Source organism: Triticum dicoccoides, chromosome 1A, assembly GCF_002162155.2.
Source record: "Triticum dicoccoides isolate Atlit2015 ecotype Zavitan chromosome 1A, WEW_v2.0, whole genome shotgun sequence".
In the NCBI taxonomy this organism is placed as follows: domain Eukaryota; kingdom Viridiplantae; phylum Streptophyta; class Magnoliopsida; order Poales; family Poaceae; genus Triticum; species Triticum dicoccoides.
In genome coordinates this window covers 37,131,389-37,147,136 of record NC_041380.1, presented here as the reverse complement: position 1 = coordinate 37,147,136, position 15,748 = coordinate 37,131,389, and the positions used below count along the sequence as shown (strand labels likewise).

Here is a 15,748-nt window from a genome sequence, read left to right as displayed (position 1 = left end):
ATTGACTTACCCAAAAGTCGATTCAGTCGACTGAAGTGTAGCTAAATCGGAGCAGCATCGCAAGCAAGAGCAAGAGCGATAGCAGCAGCGCAAGCAAGAGCAATAGCAATAGCAGACTAGGCAGGGGACCGAGAGCAAGAGCAGAGCAGCAGCGCAAGCGAGAGCTAAAGCAGCAGCAGGTCCTACTGATGTGGACGTCGCCGCTGAGGGAGTGACGCCGTGGAGGAAGTGGCCGTTGACGCCGCTGTGGATGGAGCCGTGCCGTGTCGGCTCGGGACCGAGCGCCGGCAGCACCGTGAGATCGAATCAAGAAGAAAATGCGGTGATTAGAGTACAACCTCTTTGGTGGCGCCGATTAGGCCGCAGCTTCATCTGAGGAAACGGTGATGATGATGCTCTTCCGATGGTGTAGGTGAAGACGGTGGTGTGGGAATGGAGGTGGCGCGGAAGACGAGGGGAACGTCGGGGCAGCTCCTTGGAGGTGGAGGACGGGGTAACTAAACCGGCGGGACGATGAGATCGACGACGGATCCTCATCCGGTACGGTGGATGAGGGACGTCGAGGTGTTGCTGTGGACGACGTCATCGGGGAAGAGGCTCCGGCTGGGTGGCGGACAAAGCAGGGTGTGTGGTTTCGTCACGGGTTTTCGCGGCCTCGGTGTACGAATGGGTGGGCGGATGGGATGGCAGTGGGGAACCATGGCTTAGAGACGCGCTTGTCCGAAATGTGGGGTAAGTTACGAAAGTACCCCCACCGATTTGAAGCGGTTCTTTCGGTTCAGGGGTACCACCACAACACCACAACACCAATGCAATGGCACATAATCTGCCGGGAGAACACCATTAAGAGGCCAGATAAACTGCCGCGAGAGAGATTTTCCCGGCAGATAGAACTGCCACGTCAACGGCTGCCGGGGATTACTTGTCCCGGCAGATAAATAATCCCTGGAAGTTTTTCTGCCCCGACCATTTTATCTGCCGGCAGTTTACTTTCACCCGGTAGACTCATAGTGGCTAGCAACTGCAGTTTACCGGCAGTTTCACTGCCTGCACAAGCACATTTACCCGGCAGGTAATATGCCATCATGTGCTTTTTCACAAGCAATCAAAATTATTCTGTCTGCAATATCCTTGATTAAATATCCAATCATTATGTTCAAACAGTTAGGACAGATCACACAACTTACACATACGTTCAATCAGATTATATGTAAGACCTCATGCAATAACATAAATAGACCAAAAACATATGTTTTTAACACATGCATGAACCGTACATATATAGACATTATATGCCTCAAAATGCAAAGTACATATGTTTAAGGTAAAGAAATCGTGCCACGCAACCAAAATTGGCATACAATGGCTTGTCTGCTGAAACAACCACCAAAATGAGTAGTGTAAAACCTGTCAATATCTGGAGGTTCAACAAACAAGACATATTACATATATATCATCACTCCAGCAACTTGTCAGACCTTCAAAACCTCAGCAACTTGTAGATCTTCCAAAACTCCATCAACTTGTGTATCTTGAGAAACCTGCAACAGATCGGAAACTCGGAAAATGGTGCTATCGTTTCAGATTTTAAATCAACATATTAAAGATTTTGATGTGCTGCAGTTTAACGTCAGCATATATAACTCTTCTGAATGTTATGCACTTCATCATCAAAACAAGTAGTGATTATTACGTACATAAGTAGATCAAGCAGAAATTATTTGCGATTCACATACAAAAATCTTCCATGGGCAAATATGACAAAACAAGAATGTGTAACATTGTTGCTTGCTTCACTAAACTGTATAGTCCAAGCTCACCCAAGAAATAGATTGCACTAATTTTATCAGTAAACTTTCAGATCTGATATGAAAGTCAACCAAGAACAAAAGAAAGAATCCACAAAACAAATTCGAAAAACCAGAGGACAGTACAGCAAAAAATCAAAGTTGAAGATGCATATTACCTCCTCAACTTGCTTGTGGTCACATTACTGCATTTGCTAGACTTATCCACTTGCACCTGCATACATACAAGCAGACTTTTAAGGTGTAAAAATAAATTGAGAGCAAGCATTGAGCATGCAAAAAAAATTGTAACCACCCAAGCCAGGGTAAAATTTTGTGCCTGGCCAAATATTTGGCATCATGGATCTGGGCACAAAACAAGCACATTGATAGATCATTAATGCGTGATATGGTTAAGATTTTACATACCTTAAATTACTCTTTCAGCTGCTCTTTGAGGCCCATAACATGAGGGGTGATAATTTGGATCAGCGGAAACTGTTCAGGGATGCCAAAAGAATCTCGAGACAGTAAAATGTATATCAACTCAAAGGTAACTGGCAATTTAGAGGCAAGTGCATTATTAACCAGCTGCTAACAAAATCCTGAGAACAAAGGGTGTATCTTAGGTTTAACTGAATGCAGACATTCACAGTAACTATGGTGGCCTTGGTCAAGCATATTGCAAAACAACACCTATCTGAAACTAGCTGGAATCTAGTTAAGTGTTAACTGATTTTGCTGGTAACCAGAAATCTGTTTATATGAAGAAACTTGTTGAAACCTAGTTAAGTGTTAACTGATTTTTCTTGTAACCAGAAACCTGAAATTGGCTTTGACTAGAACTAGTTGAAATATGAAGCGCAAAACTTGTAGAAACCCATATATCCCAGTTCCACATGTGTTCCCTGGAAACTCCCGGATTTTTAATGACTTTGAGCGAATTTGCGTGCCAGAGGATATGGGAACAGAATTGATAGCAAAGTTTGACAGGAACCTGTGTGAATAATCCATTAATCATCGTGCCCTGATCGATCGGTTCGGTACTCGGTTTTGCACCGAACAGGCCCAACAGTTGGCGGGATGTGATGGCGGGATGGGATGGCGGATGGGATGGCTGCTATACTTTTGTCTCGGCGGGGCTAGATAATAACACGTGTTATGCTCAAAGAAAAAAAATACATGAGGTGAGCGAGACAACAAGCAACAACAAACAGTACCTAGGTTCACTAAAAAAAGCTGGCGGGCGTCCTATACATGTGACGAGAATCAGGGGGCCAGCCGGCCATCCTACGGCACCGTTTTCCACTCATCACATTAACGCGCCATCCCATCAATACAATTGATTTTTTGTTTGTTGGCTGGCAACACAGAGCGAACAAATGGGAACTAATTTATGGAAGACGCATGAGACAGTTAGTCGTGGGTCTCGGTGCTTCGGTCAATTCGGTTGCCTAACTGTGCATACATACACATGCCAAGCAAAATCTCGGTTCATATGTTTACTGCAGTTTTATTTTCATGAAGCATATAAGAAACGAAATGCTAAATAAGTTTCAATGTTCTGAAATAGTAGCAAACATGTATCCAAAAAAAAAAAATACTGAATCTAAGACTTAACTACCAAGATTATTACCTCCTCAGCTTACTTGTGGTTGCGTACTCGTGTTGCTGCTTTTGCCATGAACTTATAAGTCACTCTCAGCTGCATATATAGAAGCAAAGACTTTTAAGCTATCAACCATAATAGTCATTGGTAAATATATAATCATAAGAGCATAAGCTTATGTGCTTGTATGGAGTAGTCGACGCTGCTTGGCGGAGAGGACAAACAACATGCATACTGCTCACAAAACAAAAAATCCAAAATATTATTTCAGTCAAAGCATCAAATGAAAATTAGGGAACAGTTTGTAAGAATTACATATAGGAGAAAAGAGCATGGTACTCGGCTAGCCCCATGACCGAATTGTTCAAAAAAATCTACTTAGGAGCATAGCTCCCAATTTCCATTACTAAAAACATCACATGTCTCAAGTTCGTCCCCCTCCAGGGGTACCTCAAAACATCAGAAACTAAGCCACACACAGTAGCACTACTACCAAACTAGAAGCAGAACCTAAACAACGAGCATCCAAATGTTCTAATTACCAGCAACAAAACAATAGTCTTATATTACTCGTGGCCCTACATGACAAGGCACTGTACTACCAGGGTTATAATACTTGCACGTGGCACTGCAAGTAGGCCTTTTCTGAAATCAGAACCACAAGCACATCTTAAGCTATTTACCATCTCTGTGAACGTAGCTATGGATGAATTTGTTCTTAAGTGTTAAGCTAAATAAAAAAAGTTATAAGAACAGGGGATCTGGCAATTCAGTAAGTCATGATGCCATGCAATTTCTAGTAGGGGCGACAGTGCAAACCAATTGCTCTCATTTTACTCTAGAAAATTAAATTATCAGACATATGTTTTTCAATTCAATAATAAAGGTTACAACAATTGAAGGGATTTCTACTATGATAGACAACTACTGATCATTAAATTCCAGAATCACATGACTAGGAGCAGTGGCAAACTGGCAATAGAAAATTATGGAAGAAAATTCCATATCAAACCCCATATATCTATTTTCACAGAACTAACACATTCACTAGTTAAAACTATTAAACTCTAGAAGTGTTACTTCACTTTCAGTCTACATTTGCAGAAAAAAATATATAGAAAGAAGTTCTCTAGCTATATTTGCATCTCGACCTTGAAACTTAATTTCCCAAAGCTTGCATGTAGTACCCCTACTGGGATTCACTGATTTAGTATGTAGTTGAAGCATCCATTTGCTGCAATGGAAGATCTCTTCACCATAAGCAAAACTTGGGCTATCGGATGACAAAGCTAGTCATTATCTTTAGAGCTGTAGTGTCATATAAACTCAAACACTTTCTGAAGTTGTTCTAGTTACTGCTCAGAAGAAAAAGGAACAGAAGTTTGCAAAGATTGAAATCTCACCGGCCAAGTGCTCTCGGTGAGCAAGGAGGCGGCGCTGCACCTGGGGGAGGATGTAGAGGAGGTGGAGCTTCTCGGGAGAGGGGCCGTACAGGAAGGCCCGCTGCTCGGGTGAGGGAAACAGAGGCGACCCAACTTAGTGCTTAGGGAAGGATGCTCGTGGAGGAGGTGGCCCTGCTCGGGGGAGAAAGCTTGAGGAGGAGGAGGCCTGCTCGGCGGAGGAAACCTGTGGAGGAGGTCGTTGTTGTGGTGGGTATGGAGGGCGGTCGGCGGCTTTCCTCGGGAGGAAGCAGGCGCTGGGTGCGCGGGGGATGGGAATGAAGCTACGAAGGGTTTCCTTGGTAGAGAAGGGTGCTCGGCGACGACTAGGCGGTCGGCGACGACTGTGTTTGGGGACGAAGCCGGCTCTGCGGTCGAGTGGTTGGTGGCGACGGCGGCGGCGTGGTAGGGGTTGAGGGTTAGGTTTTGGAAGATTTGGGGAAGAACTGGTCAGGGGCTCAGGGCAACGAGCCGATGACCAAAGGAACCTTTCGATCTCGCGCGCCCTTTCTCCCGCACGAGCGCGCTCGGCCCAATTGTTTTTTTTTTTTGAGAAACGGCCCAGTTAATTTGGTTACGCGTGGCATACAAGTTCCTGGCACACAATACGCTGCAGTTTAGTTGGGCCGGCAGATAGGATGACCTTCCAAGTGGACTTCGTTGCCGGCAGTTCGTGTGCCCTCGTTTGTTAACTTCTCCCGGCAGTTTCTCTGCCGGTAAGTAATTCTCCCGGCAGTTGTTCAATTCCTGGCAGTTTCTTTGCCATTGGTCGGGTATTTCTCCCGGCAGTTAACTGCCCCTAATTAGGTGTTGTGGTGTAGTGCACACGGGAATTTTGCGTGTCGGGATTTCACAGGAGGTGGGAGTTTTCACACGCATTGTAATTTCGGAATAGCAAGGCGCGGGTTGAGATGGAGGGAGTTGTCGGAGCACAATGAGACAAAGATATATCTTAAATATTTCAGGCTAACAAGGCACGGGTTGAAGAGGCGGGAGTTTCGCAGCACGATAGACAGAGACGCTAGCTTGAATTTTCGGCATAACAAGGCACGGCTTGAAATTTCGGAAGAACAAGCTTAACGTGTACCCAAAAAAAGACAATTTGCACCTCAACACGCACAACACGCACACACAAACACCATTTAGACTAGAGTAAGGTACACGTGCATTGCACGCATGAGATTTGGCAACCAAATTATGAATAAATACCACATTATAGCATGCAAGCTTTGAGTCATATATGCATGATGTAGATGTTCGTTTAGTTCTTATAGTTAATTTCATTCAAAATCATCTAGTTTTTATAAGAAAGCTAATCTATTTTAAGATTCATGGAATTGTGCGTCGTAAGACATAAAGTAAAAACAAATAATGGCAAATCATGTAGAAAAACATTTTGGCAATTTTGATACGGAAGATTCTATAACAAATAAGAAGTGCTTGTGTTTTGATGTTTGTGCATTATGCTTAAGTTCAAACATGGAGTTTTCTAGATTATACATGTGGCGAAATCTGGTGGAATCTAGATGATATCCAACGGCTAGTAGTGCTCAAATTTGCCATCTTTGGACCATCGGATTCGCCTCATCCAACGACCATCTTTCAAAGTTAAATTTACCCGCACACAATATAAAAAATATAAAATATAATATATATATATAGTGGTATTGATATAGATATGTGATGCGAAAGCCGCCCATCATCTCCAATTAGAATAGTGTGTTCATGCACGGATGCGACGTGGCCAAATGATGTCTACCATCGGTATCTCAAATTCAAATCAGTCTGACCTTGTTTAGTGTGTATACATTACAACATGCTCGTTTCCAAACCACACCACGCAGATCTCCATTATATTCATGCATGCATGGGTTTCAAACATCATGATCTCTAATTCAAATATTTGAATTCAACTTTACATTGATTATGACCTCACCTATTCTTTTACACCCACACAGTAGTCTTCTCTTTATAATTGTACCACTAACTTTCTCTGGTGCATGCATGCACGCACACTACCAGTCGGCATTATCCATCGCACGCATGCAATCTTTTTCTTCAGGTCGGTCTCCCATGAAGGCACACACCCACACACATCCCCCTGTCCATCATATCGGGCATTCTTTATCTCTCACGCGTGCATGTGCAACGATCGATGTTCCTCTATGTATGTGTGTATATAGCTAGGTCTTTCATAGTTTTCCACACAAACCGATCAATCGATATATCCAGTGAGGTCTCACCCTCTTTCCCACGTCCACATCGATCAATCTATACCTCTCTATATAGGATTAACATATATATCTAATACACCCACATTAATTATATATCCAACGTCCCCCTCTCATCATCCATGCCTTCCGCTTCATCTCTCATACGCGTGCACCATGGCGAAGACAGGGGCAGTAAGGGCCCTGCCCCCTCCCCCCTAACATCACTACATATCGAGGCTAATATGAATGTGATCATTAGACAATTGCTGCTAAAAATGGTTTAAGTTCATGAATTGACCCTCCTCGTAAAGGATTAGCAACACTTGGCCCCCTAGCTCATTTATTTTTCATGGCTCCGCCACTGCGCGCAACAGCGCACGTGTTCGGCCCCTCTCTCTAAATATCGATCTCGCACTTGTGCATTCCTTCATAGTCTCCCTCCACTCGGCCCCTTGCACCATCTTCTAGCCCCCCACCGGATTTTGCCACATGTACAATCTAGCATACTCCATGGTTGAACTTAAGCACAATGCACAAACCTCAAAACAACAGTGGTTCTCTTTTGTTCTAGAATCTTCCGTATCATAACTGCCCAAACTTTTTTTCTAGTTGAATTGCCATTATTTGTTTTTACTTTATGCTTTACAATGCACAATTCCATGAATCATAAAGTAGATTACGGGCTTCTTTGATTCAAAGGATTCTCAAAGGAATTTTGGAGGATTCTAATCATTAGGAATTTTTCCTATCTTGGTTGTTTGATTCGTAGGATTGTAAACCACAAGAATTTTTCCATATGATTCATTTCCACTAGTTTTCATAGGAAACATCCCATCCACTCAAACCTCTTTGAAAGAATTCTGCGTTTTTTCTATGCACAATCAAACGCTCGTACAATCATGTAGGATTCAAGACGACATTCCACTATAATCCCATGTTTTTCCTATTCCCGCGTTCTTGGCTTTTTTATAAAAACTAATTGATTTTGAATTAGATGAAGTATAAGAATTAAACGAAGGGCTAAATCAGGCATATATGACTCAGAGCTTACATGCTATAGTGTGGTATTTATTCATCATTTGGTTGCAAAATTTGATGCGTGCAATGCACGTGTACCTTACTAGTACTTCGAGTATGTACAAAACACGTAAATTAGAATACCAATGGCACGCTACAGAGTATCTCTCTTAAAGTTCATGAAGCCATGTGGCACATGTGGAGGCGTTATCGCGACCTCCTTGCGTGGATTGATCACAGTGACGTGCTGCTGGTTCCAAAAGAATGTACTTGTCCTCCCTGAGCCATACTGGCGGTACATGCACGAAGCGAAGATGTGCACACACGCCACGCACGCACTCGTTCCCTCGCACGCACACGCGGGTACACGGGCGGATGCAATTTTGTACCAAGATCCACTCCATGTGATAATTTGACGCATGCAATGTCATTCACTTCCTTGATGGTCAATTAATACAGCGCATGCAAATTGAGTGGACGTGAGGGCGAAAGAAAGACATTATTACTCCACTGCGTGCATGCGAGTAGTTACATCGTGGGTTGCTAGTAGTACTTCCATTGGTCTCCTTCGTATTTTGTGCCAATTTTTGACAGTAACATAATATTTACGCATTTAAGCAGTGTAGTACTTGAAATTTACGTTCCTCTAAACTCATCGGGAGCCGTTTCTGGCCTCGAAATCAAAACCATCAATTAATCTTTACCTTCTTCCCATCATATCCGAAAGCCTGCTCACACCTACTAGTACGTACCAAACCTGAACGTGTTCCCACTATGCAGGTATTAGTACTAGTGCTAGTACTTAGGTTATAAAAAGGGGAACTACCTAACAAAAAAATACTCTACCTTTCCTCCTCATAAGTGCTTCTTCTTCGTCCGTTGTTGCCATTGCCGGTGAGTAGAGCTCTAGGTCGAGAACTACTCGTAACAAGGGAGCGGCAACCAAGGCTGCGGAAAAAAAGAGAGGGCTCACCACCATGCAGTGAGATCGAAAGATCTCTCATGGGTAGGCGATGGCTCCCAGGAGCGCCCTAGCCGCGGAGGCGAACATGCTGAGCCAGCGGAGCTGGAGTCGTCATCCCTCGACGGCATGCCCGATCAGCTCAATAAGCACCTCAATAAGCAGAAGGAGTTCATCCAAGGCTTGATGGAGTTGCTGAAGGAGAGCCTCGACGACATGCCCACTGAGCTCAATCAGTAGGGGGAGTTGACCGCCGGCTTGGTGATGCTGCCGAAGAAGAGCATTGCCTCGAAGAAGAAGGCGAACGGCGAAATCCTGCGACATCAGGAGGACAAGGCGATGTTGTGCCACGAGATCGACCTGTTGAAGTAGAAGAACGCCGGCTGGAACAAGCTGCATGAGAATAGTAGTTCCTCGATGAAGATGCTGCAGGCCCTCATCATGGAACAAAAGGAGGATTTGACGAAGCTCCTTATCGAGCACCCGGCTGCTGTCAAGGTATGTAATGCGGCCGTGGAACAGATGATGAAGGCTCGCATCGAGAAATCCCGCGTCATGGACAGAATGAAGAAGATGGTGGAGGAGACGCGCAAGGAGATGGAGGTCATGGAGGAGATGAAGAAGCAGTTACGACTCCGCGGTGAATTAGATCATTTTTGGTTGATAATCTTCCTTCTTCTTTTGCTCATGTGTTTCATCTTTTGCTTCGGGTGTTTCGCCGCACGTGTCACGTTCTCTGCGAGGCATGAATAGAACAATGTTTTTTTGAGGGAATGAATAGAACAATGCTAACAATGAGATGACTAGAAAATTAGATCATTTTTTATCGCCATATGGCACTGGGCTGCCGTGTTTCGTGCTCCTCCGTCGCAGTACTACTCCAGTGGAAAACTTGAGTATATCGCACGGTTCTTTGCTCCTCCTTGATCAGGTCGTCGGCGCATTTTACGAGCAGCCAAATCACAAGGCCCCGCGTTCCAAGAGTAATGATCCATCAAATGACAAAGGACCTCGCCTCTCGTGAAACCGACCAAGATAGACTGCCCCGCCCTCTTGCCCTTTAAAACATGTATACTTTTGTACAACAGTAGTATCAATGGACTGCGCCATGGAGCAAAACTTGAAATTAAAAAAAGTGGTACATATAGAGAGCACTCGTCGCCAAATTATGCATATAGTACTATTAAAAAGGCTAGTCACAATAAAGGTGCCCAGCACAACCCACCCCTCAAATAAAACTAAGAGGGTGCTTGGATACATTTTAGTCCCATGACTAAAAGTAGTGGGACTAAAACATGCTAGCCTCACCCATGCTTGGATCCAAATACTAAAAAGGCTAAAATCAAGTTAGTAAGCATTTATTATCCTCCAAACCCTCCAATCCAGAACTCGCCTGTGTTAAAGGAGAGGAGTTAATTGAGTAGAGAGAGGACTAATCCACATTTTAGTAGGGGTACCCCTGACTAAAATTTTTTAGTCTCAAGATTAGTTTTAGCCCCTTTTTAGTCAGGGGTGCTTGGAACTTTATCCTCTTAAAGAGACTATTTTTAGTCCGACTAAAATAAGTCCCTTGGATCCAAGCACCCTCTAAGCATCCTGGAATTCTTTGCCAAAACTAAGCACCCTGAAATTCTTTGACAACTAAACTGCTGGCTATATGATGTTGGCCATATATATTGTACGTATATAATGTGAAGAAATGAGTGGTAGTACTATGCCAACTAAAAGATGAAATGTAAGAAATACTAGTATGTACGTACTGAAGAGTTAAAGTAACGAGAAGAAACATAACATAGTTCTGCTGGGGGCTCAACACAACACACCCCTCAAATTAAATTAAGCACACCTGAAATTAAACTTTGCAACTATTCCGGTAGACACTGCATTAGAACCACCATGAGCAATGACACTGTCACCTTACTTGGAGTCCTCGTGCACGTCCTCGACTTCGTCCTTGTCTCTCTTCCTCTCAGCCGATACTTCTTTGCTTGAACTGCACACTTGCATGTTGCTCTTCATCCAACCCTTGTAGATATTGAAGCAAAGGTAGCCATCCATTGCAGCGTAGTGGATGTGGTCTATATCTAGTACATTCTGCTCCCATGCATGATGATGAAATGTGTATGGAGGTTTCTCCAGTTTACTATACAAAGGATGAACCATGGCTCCTGCCAGGGTCAGCATTCAAGGCTGACGAGAGGACACCAGCCGATTCTTCTGGAGGTCGAAGGGGTTTCCTACAAAGAGATCCGACGCAGGACATCCCTGTCGTTCTTAAAGTCTACAGTAACGAATTTCACTGTTTTGTCCTTGAGGAAGTTCTTAAAATCTTGGCACTCAACATCGGCATGGCATATGTGGTAGACCAAGAAAACGTTATGTACGCAAACCTGGATCACGGCGGGCTTCTTCCTCTCTTCGTCCTTTAGATCCTTCTCGGGTCCCAGGACTGTGGTGTACTCAACATCTAGCCCAGCGACCCACTCATCATCTAAGTTTTCGAACATGTGTCTGTAGCGAGAAAGGCATCCTTTCACCGTCGCGGAAGAACGGGTGTAGATGACGTTGAACTCATCGCCGGTGATGGTTCTAACCGTGTACTCACCGCCGATCGTGGAGATTTGGGACGCCATTGATTTGGGAGGAGGGTTAGGATTAGTGGAACTGCCGTAATGTGAATGGACGGGGTGACTAGGAGCGAACCGCCGTAGTATTGAAGGACGTGCGGGGGACGAGTAGGAGCGAACTACCAGCGTGCGAACGGCAGGGTAGTGGCTTTCCATTCTCCCATGATACGGGCTTCCGAGAGCCCTTGGATCTGAGATCGAACGGTTGCATGGCGTGATTCTAGACCTATGGGTGAATATTGTATCCTGGAGGGTTATTCTGCAAATTTTCAGCAACTTAGCATGCGACCGTTTGATCTCAGATCCAAGGGCTGCCAGCAGCCTGTATGATGGTTGCGCCTACCACGACCGTCGCGTCACTCGCGCGGTCGCGCCCTTGGAGATTTAACACGGTGCATTAGGCTATCGGATGTTGGCATGTCATACATAGTCATCACTTAGTCACTCATACTACAACAAGGTTGGCTATAAGGTTGGCTATAAGTGTATTTTTTACTCCTCTCTATCTCTTTCTTCGTACTCCCTCCATCCCATAATATAAGAATGTTTTTGACACTAGTGTAGTGCCAAAAACGTTCTTATATTACGGGACACAGGGAGTACTAGTATTTATTGCATTTGCCAAGGAGTGACCTCTTCCAATGGAATGGTGTTGCTAAGTTTGCTTCATTTAATTAGCTATAGACTCAAAATTGTCTTTTCACCTAGGTACACACGCTTAACACCGTTTCTTCCTTGGGTCACCAAACTAGTCTCTCTCTTCTTGATTAACTTGCCACATCAGACTTTATGCCTATGTGGCAAGCTTAAGCACATGTAGGAGCAAGTAAAAGTAATTACAGTAGTGCGCTTTACATTGCATTTTTGCATATGTGGAGGAAACAGAGGCAAGGAAAAAGTGGAGAAGTGGGCTCTCATGCAAGAGCCAGCATCTACTACATGGTCGAGCATTGGGAGAGGCACCTATATGGAGGTAGTCAGGAATCAGGAGACTTACACCGGTCATAGCACCGCAGTTAAAATGATAATGGCAAGTCAAATCACGGGGCCCCACCTGTCCATCAGTAACTCGCTGTCGAATCACACAGCCCTACGTTTGCAGCAGCCTACTCTCTCGTCTTCTCGCGCCTCTGTCGAACCAACTAGGAGGAACTGCCCCACCGCCTACCGCGCAGGAAAAGCCCCGCCCTCGACTTCTAAAAAGTATACAGTGTACTAATTTTGTATCCATGGATTGCTCCCGCGCCATGGAGCAAATCATCTAGAAAACGGGGGAGAGACAATGGTCTTGCAATAGAGAAGAGGGAGAGGCTAGACGGTGGTTTTTGGAATGGAGATGATGGAGAGGAGAGGAGGTGGTTTTGAAATGGAGAAGATCAGAAGAGGGAGAGGCGAGACGGTGGTGTTGGAATGGAGATGATGGAGAGGAGAGGAGGTGGTTTTGCAATGGAGAATAGGGAGAGGAGTGTGCTGCAGGGATTTAGGATTGGACGAGAGGGCCGGCGCGCTGTGACTGGATCAAAATCAAAATCAATTTACCCTTCAATTAAGAAAGCGACCCCACATTAACTAGTATCCCTTTTATTCTGGGTCATAATTGACCATGATTTTCGCACATAAAATATATCTTATACGTTGCAAAAATAATATAGTTTGAAAGTAAATTCAGATACGAACCAAACAATACAATTTTTGGTGACATGCATTCATATTTTGCTTGTCAAATACAGTACGTGGTCAAACTTTGACCCAAAATACGCAAAACAACAAAAAAATACTTCCAAGACCAGCACCGCTCGTCCGCTCTTCTCCTCTTAAACCACCGCCGCTCCTCTCATGTTCCAATCTAAATGCAACGCCGCTCCTCTCCTCTTCCATTTCAAAACCACTGCCCTCCTCTCCTGTTCCAGTCCAAAACCAGCGTCGCTCATCTCCCGTTCTAGTCCAAAAACTAGCACTGCTCCTCTCCTCTTCCATTCAAAAACCACCGCCGGTGAGTGAAGGTGCTGTGGGGAAGTAGATCGATGGAGGAGTACAGCCGATACGTGAGGATCGCAAACAGCGACCATGTGAAGCTAGCTAGGATGTTGGAGATACAATCTTAGTTTGACAACAAGGACCAACTAGCGGCGACGGCGACATCCATGGCCAAATATCTACAACAGAGCGAAAAGGCGGCGATACTCCTAGAGGGAGTCGCGCCGGAGTACATAGAGCTGCTCCTCTGGGCCATGGAGCAAACAGATTCACCGAATCCGATCGCAAGGGAGCGGTGGTAGGAGTATCGATCCCATATGGAGCATCCACCAGAGATTGAAGGATCGAGCATCTACAGGGTGCCGTTTGTGAGGGTGTCCTGCCAGAGCGAGCCGGTGGAGTCTTCGTCGACCGAACCCAACTGCAAGAGGAGAAAAGCAGTTGGAGGATACGTCTCCAACGTATCAAACGGTGTCCAAACGGAATGAAACCTTTGTAAACGTGATTTTCTCATCAGATAAGAACCAGGAGACTTGGACCCTCCATCAAGAAAGCCACGAGGTGGTCACGAGGGTGGAGAGTGCCCCCCTAGGGCACCCCCTGCCTCGTGGGCCCCTCGAAGCTCAACTGACGTACTTCTTCCTCCTATATATACCTATGTACCCCCAAACGATCAAGGACGGAGCCAAAAACCTAATTCCAGCGTCGCAACTTTCTGTATCCATGAGATCCCATCTTGGGGCCTGTTCCGGAGCTCCGCCGGAGGGGGCATCGATCACGGAGGGCTTCTACATCATCATCCAAGCCCCTCCGATGAAGTGTGATTGGTTTATTTTAGACCTACGGGTCCATAATTAGTAGCTAGATGGCTTCTTCTCTCTTTTTGGATCTCAATACAATGTTCTCCCCCTCTCTTGTGGAGATCTATTTGATGTAATCTTCTTTTTGCGGTGTGTTTGTTGAGACCGATGAATTGTGGGTTTATGATCAAGTCTATCTATGAATAATATTTGAATCTTCACTGAATTCTTTTATGTATGATTAGTTATCTTTGCAAGTCTCTTCGAATTATCAGTTTGGTTTGGCCTACTAGATTGGTTTTTATTGCCATGGGAGAAGTACTTAGCTTTGGGTTCGATCTTGCGGTGTCCTTTCCCAGTGACAGAAGGGGCAGCAAGGCACGTATTGTATTATTGCCATCGAGGATAACAAGATGGGGTTTTTATCATATTGCATGAAACTATCCCTCTACATCATGTCATGTTGCTTAAGGCGTTACTCTGTTTTTAACTTAATACTCTAGATGCATGCTGGATAGCGGTCGATGAGTGGTGTAATAGTAGTAGATGCAGGCAGGAGTCGGTCTACTTGTCTCGGACGTGGTGCCTATATACATGATCATACCTAGATATTCTCATAACTATGCTCATTTCTGTCAATTTCTCAACAGTAATTTGTTCACCCACCGTAGAATACTGATGCTCTTGAGAGAAGCCACTAGTGAAACCTATGGCCCCCGGGTCTCTTTCTCATCATATCAATCTCCATCACTTTATTATTGCTTTGCTTTTACTTTGCTTTTACTTTTTTACTTTGCATCTCTATACAAAAAATACCAAAAATATTATTTATCATCTCTATCAGATCTCACTTTTGTAAGTGACCGTGAAGGGATTGAAAACCCCTAAGCGCGTTGGTTGCGTTGAGCTATTGTTTTTGTGTAGGTACGAGGGACTCGCGCGTAGCCTCCTACTGGATTGATACCTTGGTTCTCAAAAACTGAGGGAAATACTTACGCTACTTTGATGCATCATCCTCTCCTCTTCGGGGCAATCCAACGCAGTGCTCAAGAGTTCGCAATACACCACACCCCCCGGTCAAAATATAGCAGCAGCGCCTGTCGTGCAACCTACGCTACAACTAGTGGGCCTAGCAGTAGCGCTAGCCCATTTCCCGCGATGTTGTTAAGCCCACTACCCCGCCCCCACCCGCGCGCCCCCCAGCCCGGCCGGCCTCATCTCACTCTCACTCACATTCCCACACTCCTCCGGCCCCCTCGATCCCCCACGGGCAGCCGTCGACCCCCGCACTGCCAACCCCCGCGCCGGCCCTCCTTCC

At 44.9% G+C, this 15,748-nt stretch overlaps 1 long non-coding RNA gene across 2 annotated transcripts; it reads right to left on the bottom strand.

The window, feature by feature from the left end:
- Positions 1 to 1,250: 1,250 nt before the first annotated feature.
- LOC119361487 lies at positions 1,251 to 5,274 on the bottom strand. 2 transcript variants are annotated; one of them, XR_005172916.1, is made up of 5 exons: positions 4,800 to 5,274; positions 3,424 to 3,492; positions 2,217 to 2,344; positions 1,967 to 2,022; positions 1,251 to 1,541 (listed from the first exon to the last, which is right to left on the bottom strand). It is a non-coding gene; the product is annotated as an uncharacterized LOC119361487 (long non-coding RNA). The 2 variants fall into 2 exon arrangements; XR_005172917.1 differs by having other exon boundaries at positions 2,217 to 2,285.
- Between the last annotated feature and the right edge of the window lie 10,474 nt (positions 5,275 to 15,748).